General features: G+C 33.4%; 1 long non-coding RNA gene across 3 annotated transcripts; it reads left to right on the top strand.

Annotated features, from left to right (window-relative positions):
* Positions 1-5,708: 5,708 nt before the first annotated feature.
* On the top strand, positions 5,709-9,762 carry LOC134259079 (uncharacterized). 3 transcript variants are annotated; one of them, XR_009990277.1, is made up of 9 exons: positions 5,709-5,980; positions 6,223-6,363; positions 6,834-6,919; positions 7,170-7,273; positions 7,493-7,659; positions 7,966-8,251; positions 8,345-8,616; positions 8,722-8,855; positions 9,499-9,762. It is a non-coding gene; the product is annotated as an uncharacterized LOC134259079 (long non-coding RNA). The 3 variants fall into 3 exon arrangements; XR_009990275.1 differs by lacking the exon at positions 8,345-8,616; XR_009990276.1 differs by lacking the exon at positions 8,345-8,616 and having other exon boundaries at positions 5,709-5,984.
* The last annotated feature ends 2,801 nt before the right edge of the window (positions 9,763-12,563 follow it).

Genomic DNA, 12,563 nt, shown 5'->3' with positions numbered 1-12,563 from the left:
CTTCAACTTTAAAGTAACTGCATCTAATTTTCTTTGTTAAATATTTTTTTCAGATATATTAAAAGACTTTACAACAAAATGAGAAACATTTTTGGTTACATTCATTATCGAAATGCATTAAAATAACAGAGTCTTGCATTCAATGACTTCATTTTTTAAATATAGACATCAATCAAATAAAACAATAAACAATCCAAAATAGAGGAAGTATAGTTTACAAACAAGATTTGTTTGTAAAACACTGATGCCCCCGTATGGCAACATAGCAAAGATTAAGCTTTTCTTAAATGCAAATTTTACGAAATAGTACCAGAAGTAGGATATTCTCACTGGAAAACAATTGTGAAATTTAAAAGTAACCAAATGTAAAAGTTTTTTTTAAATAAGTACAAAAATCTCCAAGTTCAAGTTCAAAAGGTCAATGTATATAGTATCAAATGAAATGTCTTGCCACATAGAATACTTATGTTGAGCATGAAAGCCCTAGTCCTAACCATTCAGAAGTTATGGCCAACGTTCATTTTTTTTAAAAGTGGGTCAAACTCCAAGGTCAAGGTCAACGTTCTTGTTATCTAATGAAAGGTCTTGTCATAAGAATTAAATGTGTAAAGTATGAAAGCACTAGCCCTAACTCTTTAAAAGTTAAGGTCAAGGTTAAGCGATTTATAGGGTGTCTTCAGATTTTCACGATCTTTTATTCAACGCCCTCTACCGACTACATATATCATGGCTGCACTCAATACCCTAGTTCTAAGTAAACTTACACATAGTTTAATATGTGCTACATACCCAGTTGATTTGAAAAGACAGCTCGTTAAGATGTTAAAATAAATTCTATTATACAATCATTTCATCTATAACTGATGTATGCAAAAATTGAATGTGTGTCACGAGACTTTACGATTAGCTATAGGACATTCCTTCAGTTAGTATACCGGTAAATACAGCATGTCGCGAGATGCAAAGTACGTGTTATCCAAGTAGGATTACAGGATTTCAAACTTAGCATAAATATTTATAATGTATATTATTTACGTGGCTGCTATTCTTATTCAAATTTCGTATCTGTACCTAATATCCATCTAGCACTAAGATCTTGAACGCACCTCTGACCTGCCCTCTATAAATAATGATAATTATGTAAACACATGGGTTATATAATGCCTTTGCAAGGGCTACTATTGTTGACCTAATTTATCTCCTTGTTCTAATATGCTTCCTTTTAAAGGTGATTATATATAAATCATATATTTTAATGTTGTATATTATGTTCTCAAAATGACGAACTATATTACGCGGAGTGATACATAATATAGCGGCGCTGAGCAATTTATGTAACTCTACTGAGCCGTCTAACAATCCCCGACACTCTGTCCGCTACTTTAGTGTAGGAGTTATCATAATAGGTGTTTATAAATTGGTACAGTTGATATTAATATGTACGGAAATCCTGCGGTAGGAATAAGGGCGGTTCTTATCTCTGAACAATATGGAGCGTATTAATAAGTATACGGGCAAACACTCATTATGTCACAAATGTACATGTAATCTCTGTAGTGGTTATTCGAAAAACTAATGACCATGCATGTTTATATGTTAATACAAATACCGAAAAGATTTATGCGCACATGTATTTAAGTCTCATTAAGCTCAAAATAGCAATGAGTATTAAAAATTCAAATTGTAATTAAATCTTTTAGAAGCATAATTTCATTAAAAATTATTTATTAAACTAGCTTCTATATCTAATTTGTATCTACATTTTGTAGTTTCGTTACATAATTTTTCATTCCCTCTTCTGCATAAGCTTTTATTTCAAACAATGTAAATTTTATACAAACGAGGATTTTTATTATCACACTTATCACACTTAAAGGTGTGTTCCCATTTCGCCTTTACTGTGAAATCCAGGTAAGAAAAAGTTAAAAAGTACTAAAGGCGAAATGGGAATTTTAGCATTTGTAATTATTACTGGGTTGATATAAAAATTTAAATGATAATTTTTTTAACATTGAATTTAACAGTTAATGGGAATTTATGAATACAGTGAATGAAATGATAAATGTAATACCCCAAAATACTTGATGCTAATATATATTCAATCTTCATCACATTATTTCACCTTAGCTTACTAAGGCGAAATGTGAATGCTAAGTTTTAAACTAGGGCGAGATGGGAACAAACCGCATTACACAGAGGGCAATCAATTATAATGATTTCACAGCATCACATTATCTTTTAGCAGTACAAACTTGAACGCATTTATATAGAGTCTATACTTGTTTTGTTCTTTTTATTTGTAACAAAATATTTTGATGCAAAAAATCCATTTCACTGAACGATTGGATGTTAAAAAACTGACTGAAGCATTTTTTAAAAAGTATTTTCGCCAAAATGAGTTCAAGAAAAATACAAACAAACTTCAATGTGATTTTTTTTTCTAAATAGAAGAGTATGTGATTTAATATTTTTATTTAAAAAAAATGTATTGTCAATTCTGCTTCAAATATAACACAAGAAACAGAATGGCCAAGTTTTTTTTTTAATTTCGGTAAAAATAAATTATAATTCATGTGTGAGAGAGTCAGAGATGAAGGATTACGGGTAATTGTGGACAGGAATCCCCCTTCATATTGTACACATGATGAATATTTAAGTGTAATAAATATAATTTGTTAAGAAAAATGTTAAACAAGCCCTGGGGTTGAATATATCAAGGGGGAGGGGCGTGTTCACAATTATAAAGTCTTCGGGGATTTTTGTTACATGATGATAGCAACATGCTGCACGAGGCTGGATTGGTATCACAATAAATGTGAAATATTGAAAAAATATTATCATATTATTCAAGTGTACAGTACAGGCAACGCGGATCCCGTATTAGACCGCGTCCCCTCCGCGGTGTATTAATCCTTTCCGCGTTACACCGTCGCGGGTTTTGATCGCGGTGCTACCTGAGACCGTGTTTACACCGCGGCGGGGCCCGCTACCGTTATTCTTCAGCTTAGATGTTCTTACCTGTAAAGCATTGTCGATTTTTAATCGTGTCGAAATGAGGGGGGGGGGGGGGAGGATTACGACCACATTAATATTAATAGATTTATACCATTACATGGATTCTTTAAAAATTCATTATTAAGTTTTATCAAATTGTTTAATAAAAAAACATCTTTCTTTTTTTTTTTTTTTACCAATGGTCACTCAAAAGTAAATATTTCTCAAAAACGTCTGTTAACAGTTATACATGTACAGTATAGGATGAAATAAAGTCGAATAATTTATCGAATATATTAACTTAAAAGTTTATTTTCAAAATCAATAATGTCACTCCAAATGATCTTCAAATTGCTAAAAAGGTATAATTAAAATTTAAAGAATGCCATGATATCGCTTCTCTTTATATGCACTGTAATCCGGTGTTCACAATTAGCCCGTGCAGTTGCAGTTACATGTAGCTATGTGTTTATTTATCTGCGAGATTATATCAGTCATTTGGTTTCATTTAGAAAAGTACCGTTACTTCTGTATTCATGTCTGTTATAAATAATAGCATGAAAAACGATGATAGAAAGTGATACATAATTACAATTAAATTTTAACAAAACACGCCTAAGTGTAGGAATACCGTTGCTCATTATTATGCGCTACACTGTAAGACTATGAACTAAATATCGACGATTTTTTTTGGGGAGGAGGGGGGATTCTTGTTAATAAAATAATCACAGGTATTTCTATTCAGAATATCAATAATATCATAGCTAGTATTTGAATGTATTTCTATTTTCTGCTCTTTTCGAAAATTACTAAAATCATGTTTAAGAACATAAACAAATTTCAGATTTCTCCGGTTCAAATAAAACACAAACACAAATATGGGCCCTTAGAATATTTGAACACACAACACAGAAATTAACTTATTTTAATCAGCAATTGCAAGTTGCCATGCTTCAAGTTTTCAGATGTCTGTGTAACCGTTCGGTTTTCCTCAGGTAAGTTTGGTGTGGAGTGGAGCTTACTCGAAGCGGATGAGAAGCCCGGAGGGAACGACGCTGTCTAGTGGATCATAAACAAGTCTCTCGATAAATGACAATAAAACTTAGACAAATTCCACAAATGGTCAATAAACTGATAAATCAGCGGGAGTTTTATTCGCTGGACTTAAGAAACTGATATACTGATCAAAAAGGAGGAAAAACGATCATGCATGTGCCTTAATATTGTGATATTTTTCTTCTCTCTCTCTCTCTCTCTCTCTCAATCTTCTAACTGGTACAGATATAAACAGACACGAAATAACATAGTAATGGATCATTATTTGATTTAATTAATATCAAATACATCATTAATTTGTTTTAAAAGTTTTTTTTACTTTAATTCTTTTTATACACTCCGTTTAAAAAAAAGCAACAATAATATGACATAAATTCCAAGACTAATATCGCATCTGAAAATGATATCGATGAAATAATAATGAAACAATGAATCAAATGTGTTGTTGAATGGCTAGACAACGATGTGCACATCCAGCGAGCGTTACCCAAGGTATACTATAAGACAGGTGTGAAATCCCCAGGGCATGTCGTTTCCTGCTCAGGCACTGCTAATCCCTATACACAGGAAATGATCGCGGCAAATACTTAATACACAAGGAAACAGAATTTGTCAAAGAAAACAAAAATATATGAATTTTTGCATTGAATATTTATTAATATAAACTATAATTTCGTCTGTGAAGTTTATCATTACACCTGCACATCCTACCTTATCTATTGAACACGAAAATCGAGAAATATTAAAATTAAAAAGAAAGACATTGTATTAGAAAGTAAAACATGTTTATGTGAAGGTGAAAAACGATATTTTTTTTGATCTCTTGTATAAAGTTCACGTGCTCAAAGTTAACTCTCGTCATCGAATGCTTTCCGGTCATTTGACAATTTGAGAAAAATGCCTGCACATTTATATAAAAGAGGGAAATACATTAAAGAAAATTAATTAATTAAATTAACTTAATTTGGGAACAGAACATAAACGATGAGAAATAAAGAAGAATAGAACTTTTTCTTGATATCTTGGATAAAGAAAATCTAAGTCCACGTGCCCACTACATGTAACTGCAAATGCTCGTCATCGGATGTTTTCCGGTAATATGACACTTTAAGAAAAAGCCTGTACATTTTATATACAATAAATCGAAATCAATTAATAAACAATATGAAGATGTACATTTTTAAAAAGATGTACATCTTTTTTTTCAAATGAATGCTGAAAATCGTTCATCGAAACTTAAACAGTCCGAGTTCAACATTTATTACAGTTTGCATATAATATGAAGATTAAAAAAAAACTAATTAAAATTACTAGTATTTAATTTTGTTTCTTGATATATATTCTTAATAACACAAAATAATTAACCAATTGCAAAGACGTAACAATTTAATAAGATTTTCTAATCAATTTCAAAGATTGATATGTAATTTTAGAAACAAAAATAAACTCATTTTTTCTTAGTTAAATTCTATTCATAGCAAAATTTATTTATAAACACACATTTTTTTTTTTTTTTTTTTTTTTTTGTATGTTTGTTTTTTTTTTGTTTTGTTTGTTTTTGTTTTTTTTTTTGTTACAGGGAAAATTCGCAAATTACAATTCGGGGAGATAACTCCCGTTTGTTTACGATACTAATTGTCAGTAATTGATCGATGATTTAAGGTCTTACGCAAGGAAATAGCCAATCAAAATGAACTTAGTCAATTGAAGTTCCATATATATAGAGAAATTTTTTTTTTCTTTTTTCATTTTTGGCAATTTGTTTTAGGCCTACAGTATTAAAATTGGACTCATGTACTAGGAATATCATTTCTTTAGCAGAATTATCCCACTGAATTAAAAGGAACTCTTTTTTCAGGTGCGCATGATGCAACTTCCTGGATGGTGTGTAGGCTGTTTGTCAACATGTGAATCCCACGTGCATTTCGGGGTAGGTATGTTTACTGTCGATTTTCTTTCTTAAAAGCCGCATAAGGCATATTTTTTCTGATCTCAAATTTTTGTTTACGCATTAATCTTTATTTTCTCTTTCATGAATTTTCTGCTGAGAGTCTAATAAATTAAATAATTTAATTCAAGTTTTATAGTAATATATAGGGAAATTATTTCCTTGTGTGAGACCTAAAGAGAAACAGGTAACCCTCATTTTCACTAAAATTTCTCTGATTTCAGGAGTTGTCTCCCCTTGAAAAGATCAATAATGGCGGATAAACAATGCGGCATGCAGTCTTGTCACCAACGGACAGTTTTGACACCCGTATACCCATATTTCTACCAAATACCTCTGAAACCTTTGTTGTGTTCATCACACAGGTAAGAAAAACAAGATTTTTAATTCAAATAATTTTAATGAGCTAAATAATAAAGAATATAACATTTTTACATGTACAGACTCTCTCGTATAACAAAATGTCACATTTTACACATACAATAATACATTATTCAAATGTCCACATTTTCCCCATTTACACAGTTGAAAATAATCAATGCATAATGAACCATAAAAACAATTATTACATGTAAGATAGTTCACAAAATATATTTTAAATACAAATTTTATACATTTGAAATGCATGTACATATCATCAATGCCCCCCCCCCCCTTCACAGTCTTACAACTTCCTTTTTAATTTTGGATCTGTTAATGATTTACTGTAAGTGTCTTTAGATTTTTTATCGTACAGCTGATATCTTTTAGATCTGTAGTATTTTCTTTGAAATTTATATTTTAACAGTTTTTGTTTCATTTTAAAGTAATTTTGTCTATTTTGTTGTTGTTTTAGATGATGGACCACTCTACTTCCTTTTACAACAGGTGCCCCTACAGATTCACAAAGTTCTAGTGTTGAGTTTCCATGACCCCTATTCAGTGAGTGTACAACTTTATGTATTCTACTTTCAAAATTTCTACTACTTGTAATACATTTTGGATTTGATTTTAAATATGCCCTATTTACAGATTCAGATTTTTGTGTACAAGTATGATATTTGATTCTATCAAGATTACTTTGTCCTAAAGTCAAATTTATACAGTCTTTTAACAAACATTTGTCTTTTTCTGTCATGTTTAATTCAAAGTCACTAGGCAACACTGAAGATTTCCACTTATTGCTTTTCAGTCCACGACAGGAAAAGGAATAGAGTTGACAGGACTTCCCGCACTGTCCCTGGTAGCAGTTTATGAGGGAACCAACCGCAGTAGACATAGCACGCTTCATCAAAGGTAAGTCGCCGGAGTAGTGTTTGTAGCAATTCTCGTACTCTGTCCTGCATCGAAGCTTCAGGTCCAAGGCAAATCTTCGCTGCATGGATTCTCTTATGGCCTTGGTTCTTTCCGGAAACATGTGACTGCTGAATGGAGCCTTAGCAGTCTGTTTTCTTTGAGAGTCAAAGAAGTGACGCAAGTCCTTAAGGTTTTCAATCACATGTCCTTGTTTTTCAGATGCACCAGATGCAGCGGCACTGTCTCCATCACTGGTAAAATGGGATATGACTAGAGGCCGGTCATCACTCTGTAACTCACCAACACAATTAGCGGCCCATCTCTTCTCGTCTCCAATGGTGGTCTCCGGAGGAATGGTTGCAGTGCAGTCTTCATGTCCTGGGCAGGTAACCTCTTTTCCTTTGCTGCGTAGGTGTGCGCCTTTCTTACATAGTTTATTCCCACAGAAAACTGCTACCACATTCTTCCTCTGAGTTACATTTTCACTTACGGTATACGTCACTTGGGTGGCAGCTTGGAATGGGGTTTTCCCAATGGCACTGAAGGTGGCATTATTGTACCGAGCATCTCCTTCCGCTCTGATGGGGGTATCCGGAAGTCCACATTTTTCATTAAGTTCTTGAATATTCTGCCGAATTTTCTTCATACTTTGTTTATTTACATCGGTTATAATTTTCCCCACTTTGTTGCAGGTCTGTTGCATGTTGGCGGCTGACGCAGGTTCAATATTTGCACCAAGAAGCATACCACGCATACCCTCTGTTGTAAGACTGGTACCCAGGTGACCGACAGCCATGGCCACATTCAGCTGTGCAGCTCTTCGTCCCCTTCCAGATCTTCTCACCTCTTCGTAAAGCTTTTCGCGGTGACTGGTATAGTGGCACTTCTTACATCGAATGGAAAGAATCCATGCCAGGCCTCGTTTTTCCTCTCCATGCTGATTCCAGTCCAGTGGACCATCACAGTCAGGAAACTTTTGTAAGTGTTCTTTGAATGCCTTGTTCCACAATTTAGCAGTCTTTTCTTGGTGAAGTACCTTATATAATTTTGAATTTGGGTCATCTGACACAGATTCCATGTAGGTGTCCACTGGCTGGACCTCACTTGGCCCGGGTCGTAAAAACTTCATCTCGCTGCTTCGGCTCTTGGCATCGATAACTGTAAACACCCCATTTTTCTGTGGCCGTACCATGTCCTGAAACTCTTTTTTACTTAGTCTTCTTATGGGAACTAGAGATTGGACTGGGCTGGTGGTCCCTATTTTCTTCTGGCCTTTGTTGTGAGGAATACTTCCTTTTTTGTATTGATGTTGATGCAACCATTTTGGTCCTTTCTTTGGCATGGTAATTATTTAACTGTATACTTGTAGACTTTTTCTAAGAATATGCTATTGTATGTGGTGCACATTTTTAAGTATTGGAAACTTTTGTGTTGTTTATTTATTTTAGAGCTGCCTGGTCTTCTAAGAGAAACTCCATTCTTTGATGACTGATGGAAAAGCCTCATCACCCCCCACTGCTTAAGAACCCCTTATCTTAATCACCAGCCATTAATCAGTGATCACTGTTATCAAAGCTCCAAGGTACATTATTGAAGTCTCTTTTGAAACCATTTTTTCCAGTCTCTGACTTTGTTTTAGAATTAAGATTTTCACTTTTTTGCTAATTAATTCCTTAAAAATCAGTTAACTTCCTGTTTCTTAGCTAATTAGAGCTCATTAATTAGAGTTGAAATTATTTTTTAGCATATGGCCAAAAACTACAATATTTCAGCTTTCAATTCATTAAATTTTTTTTTCTCAATAATTCACTCATTAAATTTTTTCAAGTTTTGAAATTAATATGCTAAAGATGAATTTGTACAGAAATTTAGCCTAAAATTCAATAATCTGTTAGGAAGAGTTATCTCCTATTTTTCATCCCTTAAGGACAAAGATAAATTTTGACGCACTAGTATATGAAAGATAAATAACTCGGAGACATTTTGTGCAAATTTCATTTAATTTAATTAACTTTTAATTGTCTTAAAGGTCTTACGCAAGGAAATAGCCAATCAAAATGAACTTAGTCAATTGAAGTTCCATATATATAGAGAAATTTTTTTTTTCTTTTTTCATTTTTGGCAATTTGTTTTAGGCCTACAGTATTAAAATTGGACTCATGTACTAGGAATATCATTTCTTTAGCAGAATTATCCCACTGAATTAAAAGGAACTCTTTTTTCAGGTGCGCATGATGCAACTTCCTGGATGGTGTGTAGGCTGTTTGTCAACATGTGAATCCCACGTGCATTTCGGGGTAGGTATGTTTACTGTCGATTTTCTTTCTTAAAAGCCGCATAAGGCATATTTTTTCTGATCTCAAATTTTTGTTTACGCATTAATCTTTATTTTCTCTTTCATGAATTTTCTGCTGAGAGTCTAATAAATTAAATAATTTAATTCAAGTTTTATAGTAATATATAGGGAAATTATTTCCTTGTGTGAGACCTAAACCGCGGCGGGGACAGGTAAGTGATGAATTTCCCGCGGAGGGAACGCGGTTTACCTGTCTACCTGGCCAAATACCGCGTTGTGATTATACCGCGGCGGGGACGCGGGAAATACGGGATCCGCGTTGCCTGTACTGTAGCATATTCAAAACAAAATTTAAAAGTTTAATTCATTATTTATTTACCCAGAATTTAAGTCTTATAATGTTTGTGTGTATATATTACAAGGTCCTGTGCGAGGAATTTTTATTTTGTAAAATCTTATTTATATAAATTTTAACTTTATAAATATTTATGATGAGGATTAAATATTAAAATATGCTTAAAACAGTTCAAACAAAATATTACATGAATGTCATTTTTAAAATCGTTAATTCATAATCCTAATATATTTTGCCATTAAAGATGGAACAAATAAAAAATAATAACTCAATTCTCCCTTTACACTTTCAAACACATTATACAGATCACCCCTGCGACCGATGATAACAAATAAAGTCACCGACAGCCAATTTTGAATTTTAGTACGAAAAATATTCTCCATATTCTTGAGAGTAGAATTATACATATTGTTCAAAATTTCATTCAAAGGTTTTGTGTTCTCTACTTTACATTCAAGAGAAGGATATCAGCAACATTTTTTTGTATTCAAAATTTTTCACCCCTCCCCCCCCCCCCCCCCCCAAAGAAAACAACAACAAAGAAAACTTTCCAGCTAATGCAGAGTTTTATACCTAATCTGAAATAAGGCAAGTCAGAAGAAAAAAAATAGGACTGTAATATTGATATAAATTCAATTTTATCGCAGAAACATGGATCCAAAATGCAACACTTTGTTGTTGTTTTTTTTTTCATTTTATAGACTTTATTTAAGTAACAAAACTTACACTCGGTTTAATCTAACGTAGCAGTCAAGGCGATCAAGAGGCGGATTTAGTTGAACAATGCTTAGCGCTTTCCAGTACTTTCAGTACTTTGATTTAAAAAAGATTTACAAGTAAACTACCGAGCACTGTGGATTTTTTTTTCTGTTTCAATACACATCGTAGAATTGTAGCTTTCCGTATATTATCATTTTAACGATACAATTCGATAACAAGTTCAAATATCATGTGATGTTTTGCCGATATCAAAGATTGACATTTGAAAATACACAGAGGACACAAGAAGGTGACTTTCTTAGGAGAGAATCAGAGTACCGGTAAGAGTTGTTTTAAAATATAATACATTGTAATATGTTAATGCAATGTTTATTCAATTTTATATATTTCCACAATTAAAAAATTCCGCACTATTTCCCGCATAAATTTTAAAATTAAATCCTTTATATAGGTATTGGGCTTTTTCTTCGCTGACATGTAGTGTAGAAATTGCAAAGAAAACAGGCGTTTTTACTCCAACTTTAAAGGCAAATACCGGTACTAAGAAATTGAAGTTTAAAATCTTTATTACATCTAAAACAGGCTTTGTTAAAACAAATGAAAAAAAATTCACCAGCAAGTCTTCATATTGGTGTGATGCAGTTAAAGGTTACAGCAAGGGTTCCAAGTTTTTCCAGGTTTTACCAGCACAGGGAGAGTTTGGGCCATGGCTGCGCTATGACTAGTTATGGGGTCATAGTGCTAGTCATTTACTTACATGTAATTTGGCACCTTGCATTTGCTTGTGACTAGTCCTTTAGTTGGCGATATATTTTCGCTTACTCAGTATTTGGGCAGTGATTTTGCCGCACTGCATTGAATTGCTGACAACAATTTTGCTTATTTGGTCAATACTTTGCCCCCAAGTTATTTGCATATTAATGGTATTTTAGGATCAGTAATGAATTTATTTTAGACATATCGCAGTTCAAAATAAGTTTTTTCTTGGGGAGGGGGTGGTTTACTTAAGTTCTGTCACGCTTTCCTTACTGGTGGCGCAGACCATGTTTGACATGGTCTCGTGGCGGCTATTAGGCTCACCAGTAGGCTTTCGGAACTTATTGTCATTTAATTGAATATTTTGTGTGCATTTTGGACTAGTCACGAAAGGTGAACATCTGTTCCCAAGGTTCCCTTTGCATTTTAAGGGATGCCATTACAAGGCAGAATATTGATGCCTCAGCTCCCTCATTTCAGCGGCCGTGGCCCATTCAGCCAAATAAAATAGTTTTCGAATTTTCCTTTGCTTGTTTTGTCATTGAATGCCACAAAGTAAGTGCGCATTGGGCAATCCCTGTTATTTTCAAGTGTTTTTCATCTTTGATAATGGGATTTAACCAATCAACGTTAAAGCCATTTAGCAAAGTGAAATACATGTACCTTATTTTTTATATTTTTATTTTGATCGGGTTCGGTTGACAGTGTATGTTAGCCAACCCGTATAGAATTATTCCTCTCTTTCCCGGGGTTATTAGTGTTACCCCAATAGTAAATTTGACGTCACACCACGTTGTGTCATCAGTCGAAGCTGAAACTTTCACCCACCCTCCCTATCCATGTCAACCAATAATTGAATTATTTAAATAGGTAAAATGCAAGTGTGCGTTTCTATTTTTTTTTCTAAGTGTAAATAATCCATGGTTTCCTTTGCATTTTTTGAATTGTTTTCCTGCCGTATTTGTATTTTATTTTTTCAGAGTGTTTGTGTAGCTGACTTCAAGTCTATAGAAGAACACCTCGTCACGGTCGCCCTTTTTGTGTAAGCCTTTACCAACAATCAAGGGAACTGCGGCTATTAGGCTCACCAGTAGGCTTTCGGAACTTATTGTCATTTAATTGAATATTTTGTGTGCATTTTGGACTAGTCACGAAAGGTGAAC

This window comes from Saccostrea cucullata, unplaced genomic scaffold, assembly GCF_032062105.1.
Source record: "Saccostrea cucullata isolate Sc308-1 unplaced genomic scaffold, CSIRO_AGI_Scuc_v1 ctg1611, whole genome shotgun sequence".
Classification (NCBI taxonomy): Eukaryota; Metazoa; Mollusca; class Bivalvia; order Ostreida; family Ostreidae; genus Saccostrea; species Saccostrea cuccullata.
This window is presented reverse-complemented; position numbering and strand designations above follow the sequence as displayed.